Genomic DNA, 22,698 nt, shown 5'->3' with positions numbered 1-22,698 from the left:
ATAATTTTCAGAAAATGTACAATTATATGAACTGTGCCAAGAAAAACAAATCATTAAAAAATATGTAATATGACTGCTGATAGGACTGAATACTCCATCATTCTGAAAAAGGGACACACGTTTCTCTTTAACATCCAGTCCCGTTGAGGTAGTGAAGTGGTCAAAAATGTCTGTGTCAGAACATTTTTTTCAAACTCACTATAATTTTCTGTCATCCTTTGGAGAGTTTCCTATGATGTCCTGGACAGATTCTCAGGGCTGGTGCACTATTGTTTTATTCAGGCAGCATGTGAAAAAATCTGTCCAAACCTTTACTGTCATTTTGCAGTACCTAATTTTCTCGGGATATATTCTTATCTCTTTTGGAGTAGAAAATATGGGATTATCAAGTCCTGAAAAGCATGATTTTAGAAAGTCAAAATCAGAGAGGTAGTCCAAAAACCTGTTAATAAAAGACCTTTCCCATTCTCCAAGGGGAAGAGGATGCCAAACCTGCTGGGTAATTTAACAACTAGAGGAATCCTCTGTTCAGGTTCTTGACTAGTAAGTTTTCCAAGGAAATGATGCTCAGAGAAGCTCATTGGCATTAATACAATGCCCGATATCTTTAGAACAAATGCACTATGTCAGCATAAAGTATCATTAACAGCATTTTATAGTTTTTAGCTTCAGTGATGGAGCTGTTTGTTTGAGAGCAGAGGGTCCTTTGCACAACTGTCACCTGGGACATATTAATCACAGATGTCCTTCAGATATACAGCATATGTTGAGAACAGTCATGCCTCTATCCATGAGCACACACACTTAAGACTGCACATTTCACATTCCACTGATATTTGCAAAAATGTTGCAGATACTGCATGTGACATCATGGCCTTGACAAAAATTCGTAGGGAAATGATATTTCCATCTGACAAAGCTGTTCCACTGCAGAAAAAAAAATGCCAAGACAAAGCTGCAGACCTATTTTCCAAGTGCTTCCTAAGGCTATCTTCCAGGTAAAGTTGGAAAAGAGAGAAAAGTTCCAAATTCTGAACATTTAAAATTGTTTTTTGACTGCTCAGTTTAGCTTTATCCAAGAGCTTCTTTATGACCATAATCAGTCTAGAGGAGAAACATGGTACCCTGGTACCATTTTCTCAGGTAAATAAAAATGCCATGACTGTCTACAATTCTCTGGATTCTCTGTTTTAGACCATTACATCAAGTTTCTAGCATTAAGTTTCTAGATCCAAGTATTCTCCAACTCATAATGCATCTGGTTCTGCTTCTGCTCTATGTCTTTGTCCCTGCTTTATTATATGTTAGAACCCCAAATTCTGCAGTAACTGGGCACTGGAAGAAAGTAAACGTTGTTTAATATCTGATTTTAACTCAGGTTGTCCTAGTTAGGACAGCTGAGACCAGTTCATCATGGTATGGGTGTAACCCAAAACTATGTATTCCATCCCATTTCCCAGAAATTGTTAGCAGTAGAGGCCTGTAGATATTCCTGTCCTCATACCCTTTTACGGAATTCCCCGCTCTGAGGGAAGGACTGAGCATCCTTATACCCTTTTATGGAATTCCCCGCTCTGAGGGAAGGACTGAGCATTCCTGCCTGAACTGGAGAATATATAAATTTGGAGTTTTGGAACCTTTTTTACCACTCGTGGGATCTGATCCAGAGGAAGACTGCAGCTCATCGCTCTCAACCAGACAGACCACCACCCTCAACTGGACTGCAATCACCACTTTTGACCAGACTGCAACAGGCTTTTTCCCCTCTCCCTTTACTTTGGACTCAGGGTGGGGGGGGCCCAAGAAACACCACTTTGTTCATGCCCCAGGGTGCTGGGTTATACATTTGGGTTTTGTGGGTTAAAACCAAATTGCTTGTCTGTATAATCGTACTTATTGTATTATTTTATTAAATTGTTATTCTGACTTATAATCTCTCCTTTGAGTTGAGTTCATTTCCCCTGCTGGTTAACTTTTAAACCAGCACACAGGTTAATAAATAAATCAAATATTACAGATTTCATTTTAGCTGGTAGAAAAACAAATAGTTTCACTGAGACTAGTCCTAGACTAATGCTTTGCTCAACCATGACCGTAAATCTTTTGTACCTGATTTTCCTTCAAACTAGAAGATCTACAGATTCCCTGTTTGGCTCTTCAACTGATCCACCTATCTGCATCAATCTCTTTAATATTGACACATCTGAGATATTTGGTGTGTATGCATTTCTGTCTTTTTAACAGGATAAATCAAAGCCTATCTTAATTAACATCTCTGTCCTTATTCACTTGGCACATAGAGATGCTAAAATGTCACTTATTCTTTTAATTGTAGGGGTGCTAAAGAACATCTGACAGAGTAGGTAAGGGTTTTTCCATCCTCTGGAAGATTCTGAAATTTCAAAACCTTGAGTAGTGTGCAGTGCGAGGGCCTACTTCACAAAGTTTCATGAAAAATGAAGCCTTCCAGAATAAATTCTGCAATTCCAAATTTGACTTTTCTATAGATGCATAAATATATATTCAGGTATGGATTCTACAGAACTGTTGAGGTGAAAGAGAAGAATGTTGGAACAATTAATTCTTCCCACTTCAGTCCAGTTTTGTTTGGTTGGTTTTGTGCTGATCTTGAAAGCTGTCAGACTGAAAAAGCAAAAAAAAAAAAAAAGCCAAAAAACCAAACCAGACAAAAGTCAAACACCAAAACAAATTAGGGCAAAAAGGTCTACATTGTAAAGCAAGAAGGTTTTCATTGTTTTAAATCTGAGATAGAAAACTAAATGACCCAAAATGTATTTTTAATGCCTCAAACTCTTCTAACAAAAGAATCCATGCTCTAAAAGACTTAGTTGAGAGCATAAATCTTTCTGAAAAAGGCTTAGATTGCAGATGAAATAGTTTTCTACCAACTGATATTTTGAGGGCAAACTGTAAGTGACCTCTGGAGCCTTAGTCAGCACCAAACCATTCAACACAGCAAGGACAAGCCAGCACCTGCAGTCCTCTCAGTCAGTTCTTCCTTTGGCCACTTCTAAATCGACCTGCAGCTGTAGGCTGGAGTCTCTTTTCATCTGCAAAGCATAGAGGTACAAGATTTGATAAACACTCATCCCACCTTTATGCCTGAATTTTCCTTTCTATGAAAATCACATTATGGGAGGAAGGGAGAAGAGGACAACTACTGATATGTCACTGCTGGAGTCCCAGCTTGTTAGGTACTATTTCTGTACTCCTGAAAAGACCAATTTATATCTGGTGCCATAAATACAGACAGTGAATGCACATACAAACAGAAAAAAAAAGTATTTTTCTCCTAAATCATATCTCTCATCTTTGATCCAAATGTTAACACTAAATTGCAGTAATAAGTCTTTACTTTAGCATGAATCATATAAGTAAAAAAAAAAAAAAAAAAGAAAAAAGCAGACAAACTCTATTTTACTGTGGGGGTAGTCACACAATAGGATAGGTATCCAGAGAAGTTGCAAAACCTTCATCCTTGGACTTTTTCAAAACATAGCTGAATATAGCCTTGGGTAGCCTGCATTGGAAGACCTTGCTTTGAAAAAAGGATTGGTATGCATCCCTTATCTGAAACAGATGCTTCAGGTACTCATTATCTTGTAGGATCAAGGCTTTTGATCTTCATTTTGCAATTTTGTTTCCTAAAATAAATGCAGAAGATAGATAGACTCATTTTCTTCCTCTACTTTCTTTGCTGATGATTGTAACTTCTTAGAAAGAATAACTTCTGACAAATCTGAATGGAAAATACACATGCTGTGCACAAGGAACTGTCAACAGCATTTTGGACATATATTTTTGGCAGAATACAGGATAATTTGAGAACCAATAGTGGTTTTCCTTGGTCAAGTAGGGGGGGAAAAGGTAAAATTTTCTGACAGACTACTGACTAAAGGATTCCTGTTTTAAGCCTTCTTTGGTATCCATTGAAGCAGGAGTCAAATAAGAGAATGCAATTAAATTCAAAACTAAACCAAAGTGCACATGCCTCAGGTTAACTACTGGACCACTTACAACTAACTCCACCTACCTGATTAGGATTAACATAGTGGTCTTTGTACTCTTTTTCTTTCTTGGGGTTTTATGTTTTTTTTTGTGCTCTGTTATATTCATTAGGACCATGAGCAACCCTTCTGTCAAAGATCCATCCTGAAGGATGCTGTTGACTTTTCACCAAATATTTAATAAAACCAAACCAGAGAAAACAGAATGTACCAAATGTATATACTGCAGTACAGTCTATTCCTGAGGATGTGTGCTACTCACATGTGAGAGTTAAGCTCTTTTTTATAATGCACATTCCAAATTTTCTCATATGAACAAGAAACTGTTGGAAAGACACTGGGTACACATACAAGTACCTATAGATCTGTCATACATTCTGTCTCTCCAATGTTCTTCTCATATAAATTTAAAGCAGCACTTGCTTTCACTACATTTCAGAGAAATCATCACAAGCTTAGTCTCTTCCACATTTCTGTCTCTAATTTGGAACACTGGAGAACTTGTTACCCTTTCAGTTTTCCAGACAATTCCTTAAAAGCTGCCTTAAGTGCCTTAATCTGAGAAGATGCAGAATGATCCTAGTAATAATTACATGGTTTGTCTCTTTAATAGGTAAAATAGAGAAACTAGTAACCTTCAACCCTTTTCATGCCTTTGACCATTGAGCAAATAGTAAGATCCATTTCTCTTTACCCCCTATAATGTTGGATACCTCTAGTGCTTTATGAATGAAGCTTGAAGTAATAGAGTCTTTCAGAAAGCTAGAGCTCTTTCTTGGAAGTGCTATAGAAATTATTCTCAGTTGAAGTCGGGGGAAAAATGAGGAAAATTGCTCAAATCTAGGGGGACAAATCCCTTGGCAACAGCCACAGATACTGAAATCAGCAGTCTTTCAGACAAACCATGTAAACAGACTTCAGATAAATAGTGGGATCACAGTAGCTGAAACACAGAATTTCAACTTGTCCAGAGACATAATTTAAAGTGTTTTGGTGTGTTGAGCCTGGAAAACACTTTTTCTCAGAGAGGACACTTTTCTCCTGAAGGATTTTCTCTTATCGGTGGGAAACAGAAGAGAAAGGACAAGACTCATTCTAGAAGTTTCCCCCTACTATGCTGACCTTTTCACTGAAAACAAAAGACGGATATCTGAATTATCCCTGTCTTTTCCAACCCAATAACAGATACTTTCCTTTCAGCATTTCAGAAGAGATGAGGACACCCAAGAGGTACCATTTCACAGGTCTAAATTTAGAAGTCTAAGTCTGTTCTTATGAGAGCCTCACTCGTATTCTTGTTTTCTTCTGCATGTCAACTGCGTAAGAAGCTTCTTTTGCCCCAGAAAACAGTGGTATATGGTGTCTGTAATCTCTCCATACAATTACTGGAGAAAGAAGGAGGTTTCCAAGGAGTTTTGTCATTTTGTGGAATTTCTGATTACCTATCCTCTAAGTAGAGAGACTAAGGAGATACAAGATTAAACTCAACACACAAATCTGGAGAATTTACTAGAATAGATCCCTCTCTACACATGTATATATACTGTACACACACATACATATATAGTCTGTGAATAATCAAAAACCAGCCAAAATATGTTAACCAGTAAAGACTATATGGAGTGGAGTCCTGAAGGAAAGAAGAAAACCTTTAGCAAAAGCAGGTCATTTCCAACAGCAAAAGAGCCTGTCACACCCAGAACACTATATTTTTCCTATGAGAGAATGAGTAGTACCAAGATGGGTAAGGATGGGAAAGCCTATCCATGGGATAGTTACGCAGTAAACTGGGTATTTTCAAGGGTTTCTGTCATTCTGAAGATTTCAATCTTATCAAACATGCAGAAATATAAAAATAAGTTAAAAGCATTCACAATAATTTAAAGGAATAAGTAAATCCCTGTGACAGTTTTGTTTGACAGTTTATACCTTGCCTGTTTTTACAGAAATCTGTCAGTACATGTTGCCTCATGTCTATACATACGATTATTATAAAAGTTAATCATCACATCCCCTACCTAAAGCCATAATCCTTTATTTGTGATTGCACAATTATTTAACATGGTAATAAATCATATTATTACAGTGTATTATGAATCAAAGTGAGAAATAAGTGGCAAGAGATGGCATTTCTCAAAGGAAGAAAACAGTCTTTAAAGATAAAAGGAAAGGCAGAAGAGGAATCTAGGAGGACTGCGAGCAACCAGCATTGTTAGCTTTCTTCCACAAGTGTCACTGATTTATTTTTCTTGTACAGTTCTCTGGAGTTTACCTGTTTGTCTTGTTCTTAATCCCACAAAAGGCTGAGATTCTTACTGATTTCCCAGTTTTATCACCTTTCCACTGATCTACAAGTGAGGATGGCTGTTTTGACAGAAAGAATAAGCTCTTGCAGAACTGTTAGTTAGATGTTGTTTGTATAGGATTCCTCTTTATTATGTGAATACTTTTTCTTGTGCAAGCATCAATAAACAGAGATCAAGTACAGTTTCCACTAAGTGGTAAAACTCACATTGACTTCAGTGAAATCATACCTTCCAATATGTGGATTACAGTCTTTCATCCATGCAGCAAGTTTAGTCTGAGTGATCACCATGTGAGCTTCAAACCTTATCTTTCTTATGTCATAATCCAACCTACTGATGTGAACAGAGCAATGTCTTCTCAGACCTTTTGTGACTGGGTGGCTTGAAGAGACAGAGGCTGTCCATCAATGAGCAGCAATGGTGCTGAATGCAATTGACTGAAACATTTCTGTCCATTTTGTGTAAGTCAGCACAGAGCTTTAGAGCCACAAAGTCATATACAGAGGCCTTTGTACACATAGTAATTTGCTTACTCATGTGGTCCCACGAAACATGTTGACACAATTACTGCCTCATAAACATAAAGCTAGAGGGAGAAACAAATCCTTGATTTATTTAACACATGACAGATATTTTTACCAGTTGGCATACATTCTCAGAGATGAAAATTTAAAAAGCAAACTGTATAGATCAATGTACCAAAGAAAATAGTCCTGTGTTAGGTACTTTCCCTCATATGTGTCTTTTCACATGTGTGTTTTCAATTGTGTTGTGACTCACGGGCTCATTGTGAGGTCTTTATTGAGGCAACTGGATTCTGGAGATCCAGTTATTTTCAGGTTCTGTTTTGGTTTAGTTTTTATTTTATGAGAGTAGGACATTACTAAACAGGATGTTTTTGAAAACCGCTAAATCCAAGTTGTTTTGCGTAGTGAATCAATGAACAACACTAAAAACAAAAAAAAAAAACCCCAGAAATGAAAAATCTGTTTAAAAAGATAACAAGCCAGGTCTAGAAGGGAGAGAGAAGGTGAATCAACTCATAGTGCAACACCTGCTTCAGGCTAAAACAGTAAAATTCAATTCATTTTCATACAACATCTTTCAAATGAAGACTCTCAAAATATTTTATAGTAAGAGATAAAATGACAAGATAACTTGTCACAGAAGAGGTTATTGCAACTCTCACACAGAGAGCAAATGAAGGAAACTGTGTGCAGAAATAGACTGGTCCAGGGGAAAAAAAAAGATGCAAATTTAAAGGAGAGAAAAAGTAATATCCTTGCAGAGTATAACAGAAAGAAGAGATGAATAATAATCATACAAATGAGAATGAGCATTTATATGAGGATGGGGATGAGGATAAGGATAAGAAAGTTTCTCCTTGTATAAAAACTTATATCTACTATATTTAGGTAGTAATTAAATTTCAGAGCCCTGCAGGATAGGTAAATTCATTTTGCAAATGGGAAAACCTATACATAAAAAAATGCTCTAATAAGACTCTTCTAGGAACAGAGGCAGCTTCCTACTCGTAGCAGCTGGAGGATGAGTATGGAAACTGCCAGTACTTACCAAGATAAGAATAAAAAAGCTGTTTCTGCTACTTTTATCAAATCCAGTACTTTCTAGTTATTGGTGGAACAGTGTATGGTATTATTCAGCAGGTCTATGACTGTTTGAATTCCAGTCTAAATGCTTGAATTATTTATTGAAAGAACAATTTTTGCATCTCTGAAATCACAAAACAAGTCAGTGTCAGGGACATGGATGTGACTCATGAACCATCCTCAGTGCTGAGCTCCAGGTGCCTGGCAGATGGCACCAATACCCAGAAGAAAGGGACAAGGATAGAGACTGGGCTGGGAAAGCCAACTCCCATCTGAATTTGATCACACAATAGCATACAAGGACTGTTTGATGACGCAGCAATAGATATAAGTATTTGTATTCTCTGGGATTGAAAGCAAGAGAAAGGCATGTTGTTTTAGAAGACTGTATTTTCACAGAGAAGGGAAACAATATAGAAGTATGGAAAAAAATAGAAACTATGGAAAAGAAAATGAACGTAAAATCTTAGACACAAAGCATATTTTTTTGTAATTGTTTACATGCTAAATAATTCTTGACAGACAGTTAGGCACCCTATGTCTGTGCAAGCACACAAGATTAGCACTATGCCTGTGTACTTTCTGCCTTTGGACAACTGGGAGAGTACAAATTATTAATTTTTAGTCAATGTAGTTTCCCTGGAATTCAGCTTCCGTGGTTTCACTCTATTTTTTTCCTCACTCATTCATCTTGCTTTGTAACATAAATAATGCATACATGGCTTGCCATCTAGTAATTTGTTGGCATCAGAGACATTCTTGCAAGAGTGTTAACTTCTACACATAGTTGTGCATTTTGAAGAATATGGATATTTCCCTGTGATTGAGAAATATGGCAGTGCTGACAAGATATTCCCAGAATGCACTATATATGGCAGGGTGCTTGGATCACACCTGCCAAGGAAGCAGGCTCAGCTCCAACATGCTGTATACACTCACAAGTTACTGAACTAATATAAACCACCATCCTCATCCTGCAGTTGGCAGCCCTGGGACAGTCTGATTCACCCAGTTACAATTCAGCTGTTTGTCCATATGCCATACGTTATGTGACAGACCTATGGCAGCAGGAATGAGACTGATGAGAACAGAGAGGCATTGACATCTAAATATTGTCCTTAAATATATTAGTATATTAATACAACAACTTTGATGATAAAGAATTCTTACTTTATTATATGTATTCTTGTTTTATTATATATCTTCTTTTTATTATATATGCTTACTAGTAATCATATACATTATAAAATTAGTTTTATTATTTGATTTGTTTTATGGCTTGAATATTTTTGTATATTAAAAAATAACAGTAGATGTTGTAAAATTTTACATTTTATTACACCATAATGTTTTCAGACAACAGAACTGATTACAGCTATGTAGAACTTAAGGTAACATATTTTAGACTTTGTTATGTAAAACCACTACCTTCCTTGTTAGAAATGTATCATTATTATACATTTACATAATTATACTTTAAACGTAGTAAAAATATTTCAGTATTCTATTTTTTTTCTGTAGTTTCCACTTGTAAGAAAACAATTATTTTATTTTAAAAGTTGTATTCTTTTTTAAAAGACATAGTTTAGAGAGGAAGTAATTATTTTCAGCCTTTCCACAAAATGGTGATAGGCTAGGGAGGTTGATTTTAATCTACTATGTTTATTTTATTTTTCTATTAACTCCAAGGTGATTCTAAATATAGTGTTTAAACTTTCTTGTAGGTTAAAAATTAGGGTCCATAATGCCTTGTGAGTTTATAATATTTGTGTATTCAGTAGTAAGTTTAAGTGATATAATTGAAATATCCTCTAGATATACTCCCTATACCCTGTGGTTTGTGTTACTTATCTATGGGAGCAGTAATAAAATAAACTCTAAGTCAATGTAAATGAAAGTGATAATAGAAATCCCTCAACATTATCCGCAGGCCACCACCAGTAGGTATCATACAGGTAGTACTCTTCCAAACCTGAGAATAAAAAGCTGTGTCATGACTAACCCTCTCACCCCTCACAAATTAGTTGGGGAAAAAAAGCCTTGGGCAAAGTACATTGGGATTCCCCAAAAGAAAAGTCTATACAAAGGAAAATTTAACCTTCCAGATCCAGTTATGTTTCTCGGACCTCATGAGGGTCTGTGCAACATATGTTCTCTGGGATGTGAGTAAAGGAACATTTCTGCTGTATTTTCTACTGTTCTCAGACACACAGTGCCAGGCCTTGTGTCTCAGCTGAAGCTGAACATTTCTTTTTCAAATCCCCAGGTTAGTTTTTCCTTTTCTGGTTGTAGAGGTGAGGATTTTTGAACACTTGGAGTTGTTTAGTTTGGAGAAAAGAAGGCTCAGAGGAAACCTTATTGTTCTCTACAACTACCTGAAAGGAGGTTGTAGACAGGTGGGGGTCGGTCTCTTCTCCCAAGTAAGGAGCAATAGGACAAGAGGAAACACCTTCAAGTTGCACCAGAGGAGGTTCAGATTGCATATTAGGAGAAATTTCTTCCCTGAAAGGATTGTCAAACACTGGAACAGGTTATCCAGGGAAGTGATGGAATGACCATCTCTGGAGGGATTTAAAAGATGTGTAGATGTGGTGCTTAGGGACATGGTTTAGTGGTGGACTTGGCAGAGCTGAGTCTCGTATTATAAATTTTGGTTATAAGAAAACAAACAGCTAGGTTTAAACAGAAAACCTTGAGTCGCAGAAGATGGGGAAAAACCTCTGTTTAAGGGACAGACTAGATGTCACTTCTTTGGAATGCTCTGCTAAGGAACAGAGAGAGGGTGCTCTGATGTTATCAGACTTCTGCATAAACCCATTGTGTTCTCCCCTTTTGCAGGTGTATAGTCTGTAACCTGTTGCATATGTATATCCAATACCTGTCCCCCCTGTAAAATCCCCCAAGTTAAAGTGGGTTTTTCCCATGAGGTAATTCCTAAGACCCAAAAGTTTGTAATTTAGGATTTTCCCTTTACCTCATCTCTGGAAACTCCCCAGTTGTAATAGAATAAATATGCAAGCCCCCTGTTGAATATGTAAACCATGAACCCTTTAAATATGAAGTTGTGAACCCAGTAAAGTATTCCAGTTCCTGCCTCCAAACTGGATCGTTGTAGTTATTGACTTGCTACATCGGGGTTAATAGTTGGACTCATGACCTTAAAGATCTTTTCCAATGATTCTATGATTCTATGATCCTAAATGATTCTACGATTCTATGCACTGGCCTCTAGGAAGGAAATTAGTTCCTGAAAGGAAGCATGTGCCTAAGCCGTTCTTTCCCAGCTAGCAGGTTTTTGAAATGGCATTTGACAGGATTTCTATGGCACCCATTGACAGTAAGTCATAAAGATGGCATCTAACAAGGTGAAAGAATTGAAAGGCTGTACATTGCATATAAAATTAGGGATATTTTACCATTATTTCCCACATTTTCCCGACTAGCAGTACATCGTCTGCAGTTTAAACTCTTATTTCATGGGTTTTATGTGTCGTGCCTTCTTCCATCCCCTGCATGTTTTGTCATTGGTCTTGAATCTTATTTTACCAATGACAGCTGGGTGCCCCTGCAGAATGGTTTTATAGGATACTTACAGAGTTTCTACAAGCCCCAATATTGGCAGATGCTTCTCCAACAACCATCAAGCCATCCTAAATTCATGCTGGTCAGGTAAGTATCACGTTTAAAAATTTAAATTTAAAGACTTGTCAACATCTTTCATTGTCATTCCAGGAGTACAACTGACAGACATATGAAGGCATATTTATAATATATAAATATCAGTTATTTCAACATTAATTCCAGATTTCTCTTTGTGTTAGCATAGTCCATGCCTAACATTGACTTTAATCAGTCAACTTTCTCTATCAGTGCAAGGTGACCATTTGTGTAATATGCCATGTTTAGCTTCCTTAATCATATACATCTAATTTTTCTGACATTGATTTTTTTCTTCAGGTTATCCATGGAAGGGTTTATACAGCGCATATCTCTAACACCTTTCTGCCCAAGAGATGTTAACAAAGATAATTCAACTTCATTGCAATAATAGCATGCTCTTTACATTAATAAAAATAAGGACCTAAATTTCAAGGAGACTTTTTGACTTGTGGTCTGAATGCAGAATTAGTCAGTCAGTGTTGCTAAATGGTAAACTGTCTCACGTGTAGTGTAACACCTCTGGGGAAACTTTTTAACTCTTTTGTCATGTCATTTCCCTCTGTAAACTTATGTACTGTATCTCACAGAAGTGTCGGGAGAATCAACCCTTGTAAAATTGTAGTGGGGATATCACTAAAAGAGAAAGACTTGGAATTCCAAGGGTTTTGGTGTGATTGCAAGGTAGTTTGGATGGACAGGACTGTGGGTCACACAAGCTCCCACAGTGTATGCCACAGAGTGAAACCGAGGCACCTCAGGAACATTCACAGCCACTGAAGTCCCTCATTCCTTCCCCAGTACAGAAGGGGAAGAGAAGGAGCATAAAATTAAATATATTTATTGTTGGCTTCACTTGATCTTCTGAAAACCAGAAAAGGTTCTTTCCCCACTTATCTATTCTTGCCAGTTTCTAGCACCTAGCTGAGACACTAAAATAGTAAAATAAATTGTGTACAGTAATTTGACTGGTGCCTGTGGGGGCAACAAAAGATAGTCCAGTCTTCCTTAGAGTCCTTCCTCCCCTCTGCCCCTCCTCACACACACCCTCTCCTTTGCAGTCTTTGATGGGCAATTTGATTTGTTCTAAAATAAGAACATCAGGGGGAATTGCAGGAGGAGCTGTCTGTATGCTCACATAATTAATGCATTCCACAGATAGGGGAGCTGAGATGATTGAGATTGACTTTGGTACACATCAGTCTTCAAAAGGGTATAAAATGCTACTGGAGACTGGGCCAGTGGGCCAAACTGATCTCCTGAGGTTGTAGGCAGCTTCCATGTTGATCCTCCGCTGGCAGGGAAGCCTGCAGAGTGCATCAGGCCCAGAGAGAGACAACACTCACTTTTGGACAGGCAAGTAAATTGCTAAGATCCAGTCACATACAGAGAGAAAATCCTGAAGTAGCAGCTTCATAGGTGCTTTGTTGTTTTGTAATTGCACATTTCACAAGGGTAAGGACTGTAAAATTGTATATGTCTAGCCAAACCTTCTTATATTATAGCCCTTTAGACCTGCTTATATGATATACTGTATTGGCAATATTTAGAAACTGTATTAGCAATAAATCTAATCATAATCATCCACAGTGCCAAAATTAAATTTCTGTAGATGAATGTACATACTTACACAGTTGTCACTTAATAAGACAACAAGTGCTTAAAAAACACCTGAGAAGCAATAACTTGGCAGCAAAACACTTCCACATACATTGATTTGGTTTCTGTGATGCAAAACACAAAGGCAGGTCAGGACTGACACCGGAAAATGCCCAACTCTATTGACAGTCATACACAATTTAAAAAAAATAGATTGTGGCTTTCCTATCCAGTCCCCAGACATTGAATGTATTTAGTTTTTCTAAAGTGGTGTGATATTAGTTTAATGATGCTATTAGTAATATCTGCAGAGAATGTATGAATATAAGCAATTACTTTTAGGATATTCTTTCTTGGTAGAAAAACACCTAATTCCACTAATTGCCTCCACTTCTGTTTCTATTAACTCCACACTGTATACATTGCTTATCAGAAGTAATGAATTTTAATTAACATTCATCTGTAGAAATATAACTCAAAACAAACATGTCAAATCAGTTAATTTTACTAAATTATTGCATAGTTATTTCCAGAGCTAAAGTGTTATTCCTAGGTATGAATTAACAAAGAGATTTTCAACTCATCATGAAAGTTAAAAAGAACTAACCATGAAACAGACATCTAGAGACTATCCCTAACTAATACATGAAATTAGACTGTTACATTAAACACTATTGTGAATACATAATAGGAATTATTACTATATAGTCTTTCAGCTCAGAAAATATACTCTAGATTCTGATAAATATAGGAAAAGTATGAATAACTGGAAAACCAAATCACTGGTCCAAGGCCATCCAAGGACTTTATAGCAGGGCAAGAAATTGAATCCAGATCTCATGAAAACTGGTTCAGTACTTTCACTACCAGATGTTAGAATACAATTGATCAGTCATTGGGATTTTATAGAGACTTGAAATGTGAAGCAGTTTCAGAGTGTAATTTCAGCTTCCTCCCTGCATAAACCCACAGAAATCAGAAGAAGTGGTTCATAGAATTTGGGAAATTGAAGCTATCCTGGATATCTGCAGTTCCTCTTACTCAGTTCTCTTAACACCATGTTGTTGTAACTAATACTGATATAAGGATAACAATACACAATTAAGCATTCCTTTGATGTTGCAGTATGTATAAATGTTTGAAAATATACCTTAATTTAACTTACTGATTTATAGGAAGAATGGAGATTTTGTTTAAAAGCTAGTAAAATGAATGTGATTCACCTTTGACTCTAAGGAAATTCTGATAAGATCCTTGATATGTGCATCACCCATGGCTGTGTACTTGCACAATTTCCACAGTACCTTATATGATTTCAGAAATGTTAATATTATTCTTTTCACAACTATTATTACTCTTCTTTGCAGGTTCTGGAGTAAATCACTCATGAAAACTCTAGGTACTTTTCAAAACCCAATGTAAATGTCTAAAATTAACCCTCTCCCCATTTGAATCACTAATGGTATTATATATATTCAAGACTGCATTTATTGTGATGGATTTCACTAAAGAATCAAACTAGATTCAGCACCACTATTTAAAAAAGAACACAAAGCCTCAGGTGTGACTGTTTTCTCACTGTCTAGCACAGGTTTGCTTTTATTGGCACCTCAGTATTCCTGATCAATGCCATTTAATTCCTAACATGCACACAGCAAACAGAACCAACAATCCTATACATTTCTCCACTCCTCCTACACATGTGCGGACATAAACGGACAGTGTGGATCCACTGTTGGAACCATGAAACTTCAGTCACACTGACACTAAGAAAGTTGGCATGAACAGACATATGGAGGCAACATGGCTCTTCTTAAGGTATAAGAGATGACACAAAGTGGCATGCTGCTATTAAATATATTTAACAGCCAAGACAAACACCTTTCAGTCACTGTCAGTGTTGCTGTCATTTCAAGTGGGCAACATACATCATCAAGGAAATTGTCAGTAATCCCTGGAGACCATCTCTGTTATAATTGGCACTGGTGGAGGAGGAGGATGTGTCAGGTAGAAAGATATTCACACATCATCCTGAGATGGCAATAGGGGCAGTTAGCACTCCTTCAGACTTTCAAAACTGCTGTGGAAGTCATAGCATAAATATGAAGCATCAAGATAGCACTTTTTTACAGCTGCTTCTCATAGTATCGTGACATTTAAAGTGCATGCTAAAACCTATCAAGCACACTTAACACATAATTATGCTGTAACATGCATTATAAACCTAATATGATCAGGATTAGTCTATCAGTGTTTTGAATTTGTAATGCAGACAATAGAATATAATGTCTTCAAAAATGCTGTTTCTAAGTTTATTATTCAATTAACATGCATACTCTTCGTAAGAAAATTAAACCTTTTAAGGGACACAAAACATTTTTACTGCACATGTAGAGCATGCAATTTAATCCTTAAGAATTGCTTCTGCCTTTAAATTATGTTATTAGTATGCTAAGAAAATTCTTACATGTTGTCATCACTCTTTAAATTTCGCTAAAAGGTACTTGCTATACATCTGCCAAAATGTCTCTCAGATGTAAAGGGTTTTGCTTTCAGTCTGTTCAATTAAAATCAGAAATGTATTTGTCTAAACCTTATTCCTATGCTAATACAGATTCTATAGAACAGATTTGAGTCAATTTTGTAATACCATTACCAATCTTTCCTATGTTAAAGGATTTACACTAATTGGATGATGTTTCCGAACAATAACTGGAATCCTACTAAATACTTATACATCCTTTACCTTTAGTTTTTCAGATGTAGTTCAGTATTATATAAAAGTATATTTTTTTTAATAAATTTTCTGACGTAGAACCTTAAGAAAGAGCTCTGAGGTGGATCTGTCTTCTTAATTCCTTATGTGCACTCCTAAGACCAGAAGCTGATTTTTTATGGAATGGAAACTAAAAAATAGACTTTTTAAAATAATGGAACCTGACAACAAGATAAAAACAACAACAAAAATCTCACCATTTACTGTTACATCCTTACAGAGTGCTGCCTTTTCAACAACAAATCCCAGGCTGACTATAAAAGCTGGTTGCTGTGTCCCTGAGCCCCTTTGTGAGCTTGCTCTCAGAAGCCTGTACCACACTGCAGATTCCATGCTAGCTGTTTCTCTCTGTCTGTCCCTTCCCCCACTTTTGACTTGAAGAGACACTTGGAACTTTTCACAGTCTTCTCTTCCCTGGCATTTCAACAGCCTCTGGAGACTGACAGTTCTCTTTCAGAGGATTCCATCTAACTCAACCTCCAGGGCAAGAAGCAAGGCAACCATCCATCTATCTGGGTGGCCACGTTGTGTATGAAAAAATTAAACAGTTATCCAGCCTGTTACATCTTTTATAAAGAAAACTAACATAAGACAGCTATTTTAAAGCTCTTACACTACATCCTTTATGCTAACACTTTGAAAGGAAAACAGACAGATGCTTAATAATCACTTTCATTGCTAATAATACAACTGATAATTTAATATGAAAAGATTTTATCATAGATGGAATTGATGGTGTCTTTGGAGTTACTCTTTCTTGCTACTTCTTACTAGAAGATTCCAACTGAAACTCCTTTTAACTTTGCCAAAATTGTACTCTTGGATTGAAATTTTCTCCACTGGGTGTCTGTCAGGAAGATGATTTATTTAATTATTTTTTTACAAATGTTTCAGCAAAAAATGATTCAGTCATTTCTGCACAAAGCTAAGAGAAAGATACACTTTCACTGATTTTAAAGTATAACAAATTCAGCAGTTACTTTAAGAACACTTTGCAGCAAAGTCTTGACCTTTTAGCAGAATTTGTTTTTAAGCCAGAGGTGTTTCTGATCCAATCCCAGTGATAAAACTGCTTTTTTCCATTCTGGAAAACACTGAAAAATATCCCTTCACAGGAGCTTGGAAAGTTCTAAAGGTTTGATAGATATATTCCTCAGTTTCTGCCTTCTAACTCAGGGCTTTGACTTGTTTGAGCAAGTTTCACACCTGGAAAGTGACTGAATATGGTCCAGAATACAGTTACAAAGACCAAGGAAGACTCTTCCTGAATTTCAATGCCACTTAATGTGGTCCATGGGATGCAAACCTGTGAACTAATTAATAGTTTATTTTCCTAGAGCTTTAGGTTATTTCTTCTTTGGTGCTAAAGTGACATGGCAGTGAAGGAAATATGAAAAAAAGCATCGCAACATCTGAGTCAAGGACAAAAAACAGATGGCACGAGACAACTGTTGAGGTGAGGAGTAGATTGGGACAAGGAACCTGAGGGAGTGCAAGAAGGTTGAAGATGGGAAAGAGGTTGCAATTAATAAGCAAAGAAATGGACTCTGAGAAGAGGAACACAAGGAACATGGGAATTAGCACTGTGGAAGCTACACAAGTCATGAATTGTGATAAAAAGACAAGTATGAAAGAACGAAATGAGGAAACAAGGCAGAAAAGTAATAATAGAAATGTAAGATTTGTACTGAAAATTTGGAATAATTATAGAGACGAAGAGGTCTCAACTCTGTAAGAATATAACTTAAACATTTGCAGTGACAGACAGATTGCAATACGTGGGACACTGCTAGCCATTACTCAGAGAAGCAGATATAATGGATTAAGTTGACATCCCAATGCAAGGCCTGGAGGAAAACCCGACACTGAAAACACACTGCTGTACAAATGTAATGGAATCACACCTTTCTGGGGTATGATTTTATACCAGTTTTCATTTGTTATTACTTGTGTGTTAGGAGAGTCTCTTAAGCAGATTTAAAAATCTAATACATTTTCTTGAAAGTCTTTATGATTATATGAGGGAATTTTTTTTATTTTTTTTTTTTTTTGGTGCATGCGGGTTTCTTTTTTTCTGTTTTGAAGATGGAAGTTACACTTTGAAAATCAGATTAAAATAACAGAGTTGTAGTGTCAAAACATTGAAAAGTAAGTGATAGCATAAAAGTTCCCTGCATTACTTCAGTCTCTTCCCCCATTTTTGCTCCAGAGATGAATTTTTGTTTTTTAGACACATGAGAAGTTCATGTTTGAGCACTCGAGAATCGGAAAGAAGCCACCAAGAATTTCTGTTTCTGACTTTCTAGTAAACACAGATGTGTTTAGGAAATTGTCTTGCAGCTCAGCTCATAACCCTTGAAGTTCCCTTGAAATAGATCAATTCACTTTAGTAGCATGTGTAAGCATATTGTAGTAGCTGTGATCACAATACTAGTAAGACATCATCTGCTTTAAAAAGCAGTAGTTTTGAATGTTGCAGATGGTATCAAGACATTAACAAAGCAGGGTATGTTCCTTGGTATTGGTTATTGGTGCAGCTGTTAAGTTAATGAAGTCAGTATATATTCAGTTTTAAGTGTAGACACATTTTATTTGATCTTGCATAGAACAGCTGTGAAATAAATGCTATAATTAATGTTCTGTTGTTGACACTGAAATCTATATATATATATATGTATAATATATGATAAACTCCGTTTAATTTTTTTAGTTTCTTGTACCTAAGATGGAAGATAATCAGATAATTGCACTTTCTTCAGAAAACATTTAAAAGTTTCAAAGTCATCTTCATTTGTGCTTTCACCTGCCAAGTCACCATCAATAAAATTTACTATTAGATGAAATCAATTTCCTTTATTAAATTAATGCCTTCTTTACATACCTAGATTTATCATGTACTCAACATGTTAATACAGGCTATTCCAGTTGTACTTGAAGAAATAACCTCATTCTAGCTTTCTTTTGTATTAAGTTTGTATAGGGAGTTTCACATTTACTACTCCTAGAAAACTGTCATATAAAGGATAAACCTGAAAGTGAAAGTCAAATGTTGAATTTAATCCCTTTGCAGGGGCAAGCAGGTAGGTAAACTAGGGAATATTGGGTTTTTTGTTATTTTAATCACAGCTACTAGAAACCCTCACTTTCAGGCATTCTTGGTCAAATGCTTTCTTCTATGGGGTAACGTGGTACAGAACTTAAAAAAGTAGAATTGTCAACTCTTTTGGGAGACTCTGAGACTGAATATAATCTGAGGTTTTCTCAGACTCAAGAAAGTGATTTATAGATGTAGTTTTTCTTCCCTTCTCCTTCTGCCCTTTTTCTGTTTACATTTGGAAAAAGTTTTTTGGCTTGTTTGCTTTTTTGTTTTCAAATAAGTTCACAAATTCAGTTATATACACTTCACCAAATAAAGACTTTATACTAGTGTCATTCAGGGTTCTTGGGGGTAACATTATTCAGCTTTAATTATGCATTACATTATTTATTGTATTATCTTGTACATTTCGTTATATTCCATATTTCCTCTTTTTCTTTGTGTATCTCTGAAATGCTCAAGTGACTATTCCAGAAGGCAATGGAGGTCTGAAAACTACAGGAACTTGTCTTCTTAGTACTTCCTTCACAGAGTCACAAATCTTCTGTAACAATATATAATGGCATTTCTGGGGAACACATAAGTTACCTATGTAATAGGTTTCAGATTTTTGTTATTTTCCTCAACAGAAAAATCACCTAGGGCTGAAAGCTCATTATTTAAAAATAATGAAAAACTTAAGTCACTACTAGTGTAGTTAGAGAAAAAATATTTTCTTTTGCAACATCTTTTTTCTTTGGGAGTCACAATGGTATCCAAATATTTTACAAAGTAAGCTGCAAAGCTCTGGTCTATAAGGGCAGAATTCTGTCTACAATTGTTAGATACATAAAAAAAAGTCTTTTATTTTTCTCTTAAGTAGTAACATAAATCAGAGGAACCTGGAATTGTTCAATATCTTTGAAAAAAATCAGGCCATTTATATTTAGCTATTGAAATATGAGTTAGGACACTAAATTTAGTATCCAGCACTGTTTGCATTCAGCAGTCATGGACTCTGACCATTCCATAATTCAATGGAGGACACTGTTTTCATCCTTTTGTGCTCATGGCTCTCTGGAGATGTATGTTAGGAAGATAGTGGGTTTAATCTTTGTTACTATTGAGTTTTCATTGCTGCTGGAATATTTAGGTATAATTATGGGTTGATTTTTAAAATTCTGTGGTCCTCAGAGAACCTCTCATTTCCCTTTTCTTTTCTCTACTTTGAAGATTATGAATCACCACAATCCCTTACTAGTTCTTTATTCAGAACAGCTAATGATACCATGGGATGGCTGCAGCAGTAAGCAGATATGTTTTTTTTTTCCATTCTTTACCCCTTTGTGCATTTTGCTCCCATATTTTAGAAGGTAAAATCATTCTCCAGGGGACACTAGATTCTTCCTGTACATATGGTGAAGATCAAGCTGGAAAGAATGAGGAAAATTTTGAGTTTGCTTTTCCTAGCATATTAACTAGTAGTTGTATCACAGCATCAAAAACAATGCATTGTATCTCATAACAGGTGTTCCAGACATGTCTCTCATAAGGTTAGGAAAGCTAGGAGAAAATAGGAATCTGCAAATCCCTTCTGATCTTTATTCTGCCTCTCAAACTACAAAACTATATTGCACTTGCACAAAGCATGCACAGAAAAGAGGAACCCTCTCTGATGGTCAGTTCATCCTTGTTTCTGTCAGTAGCCAGAAGACCGATTTTTAAGAACTTGTCCCTCTGGTTTCCTATAGGCCAGTTCCTTACAAAGCCAGTAACACTCAGTGGAGTGTCAGTGTATAAATGGGTTTGGTATAAAGTTAAGGTACATCTGTCACTTTCCTATGTCTCTCCCACTGTCTGTTACTTCTGCAGAGACAAGGCAGAGCTCAGCCTGTCCCCTTCTTTTAATAATTGAATACCGCAGCACTCCTAGTTAGCTCTTCGATGACCATTGTTTTGGTAGCAACATACTGCCTGTACCTGCAAACATCAAAATATATAGTACCCAGCCCATTTTCTCTTCAACCAGGCAGCAGTGGAAATTTACTGGTGGTATTCACCAAGTAACAGAATGGCCTCATCATCCTTGAGGTGCTTGACGAACAGTACAGTTTTGTCATCCTCTCTTACTTAGATCATTGTTCAGACAAAAACCACATTCAGTATACAAGTTTCTCTTACAGAATCTAAAAGACCATTGTGGCATGCTATAAATCTGTGATATTCATTCCACTGCTTCATTCCGCTGCTTCAAAACTTTTTCAAATAGGTTAATTTTCTTCCAGTCTTTATGTTGGACCAGATGTCACCTGTCTGCATTTCTGAAAATTTAGGAGTCTTAAGTACCCAGAGGCTTTTTTTTTTTAATGCAGCAACTTCTTCGCATTGTTAACATCTCCAGTTTGTTAATTATCTGCTGTAACTGAAAGCTTTCATAGTAGGCTCTGAATCTTCTGCTGTTTGCCAAAGGCCTGAAGAATTATGTGTCACATTTACACATAATTCTGCTTATGCCACTACAAAATTTTCCTATAACTCTAATTATACAGCCATGAGGAGTATATCCAGATGTTCTCGGGGAGGACAAAATATAGTGGTTGCCACTAAAATTATACAGTTGTGTACTAAAACAGGGCCAATGCATACCTTTCAAAAGTTAGTGTTTTCAAGTACTGTTCTCCAGGTACCTCCAGGAACTCCTCATAAATGGGAGGGGAAGAGTAAGAGAAGGTTTCATTATACTCTAAAGCTACTCCCCCCAGTGCTGTTGCAGACACAGGTGAGAGGGAGAAATTTGTGCAGCCAACTATTTTCTTCAGAATTTACTCCCTATCTTTTACTTGTATTCTGCAATTGGTTAAGAAAGAGCAGTGAAATATCCCAATAATAATAGTTCTGCATGTGGCAAAGAATATATTATACTCTGCTTAAAAGAAGGGGAGAGATTGAATGAAAAGAAGTACAAAACAAATAACAGAGGAGCTCAGAAACAACTCAGACTCTGCAGATGTGCTGCATCTGTTTGCTTGTCCACTGGGGACACTGAGATAGAGAGATTAAGGCATTTATTCAGAGACAGTTAGACAACTAGACCAGATATGCAAAATGCAGCTAGGTTGACTTAAAGTCCATAGCAATAATAGTACTGTAGCAAAGGGGTGAATAAAATTCACTGTCTATGCATTAAACATTGAACATATATGCCATAAAACAGATCACAATCTTACAATGGTGGAGTAAAGCAGGACTCACCTTGCAAAGTATACACACAATCAAATGAAATTTTAACCCATTTTAAATCTGTGAAAGATAAAACTGGCACTCATACAAATCCAGCGCCTTCCTAATTATATTAAAGGAAAAGGTACAAATATCTCCTTGTAGAAATATTGCTGAAGTTAAAAAGAAGGTGGTGAACATTAAAAGCTATCATTCAAAAGAAATGTGCACTTTGACATGAACTCAGGTGAAAATGAGCCAAAAGCAAAAATAATGTGTAACCCAATGGGTATAACACAGGGGCCTCAGTGTAGTCTTTAAAAGTAACCCGGATCTATAAACTTCAAAAGGAAGATAAGGCCATAACCTCCAGTCTTTATGACTTAAAAAAAATTTGCATTCTTTTAATTCTGTCTCTACCTGTAAA

Source organism: Manacus candei, unplaced genomic scaffold (assembly GCF_025592945.1).
Source record: "Manacus candei isolate 608988 ecotype Guabito, Panama unplaced genomic scaffold, ASM2559294v1 h1tg000014l, whole genome shotgun sequence".
Taxonomy (NCBI): domain Eukaryota; kingdom Metazoa; phylum Chordata; class Aves; order Passeriformes; family Pipridae; genus Manacus; species Manacus candei.
This window is presented reverse-complemented; position numbering follows the sequence as displayed.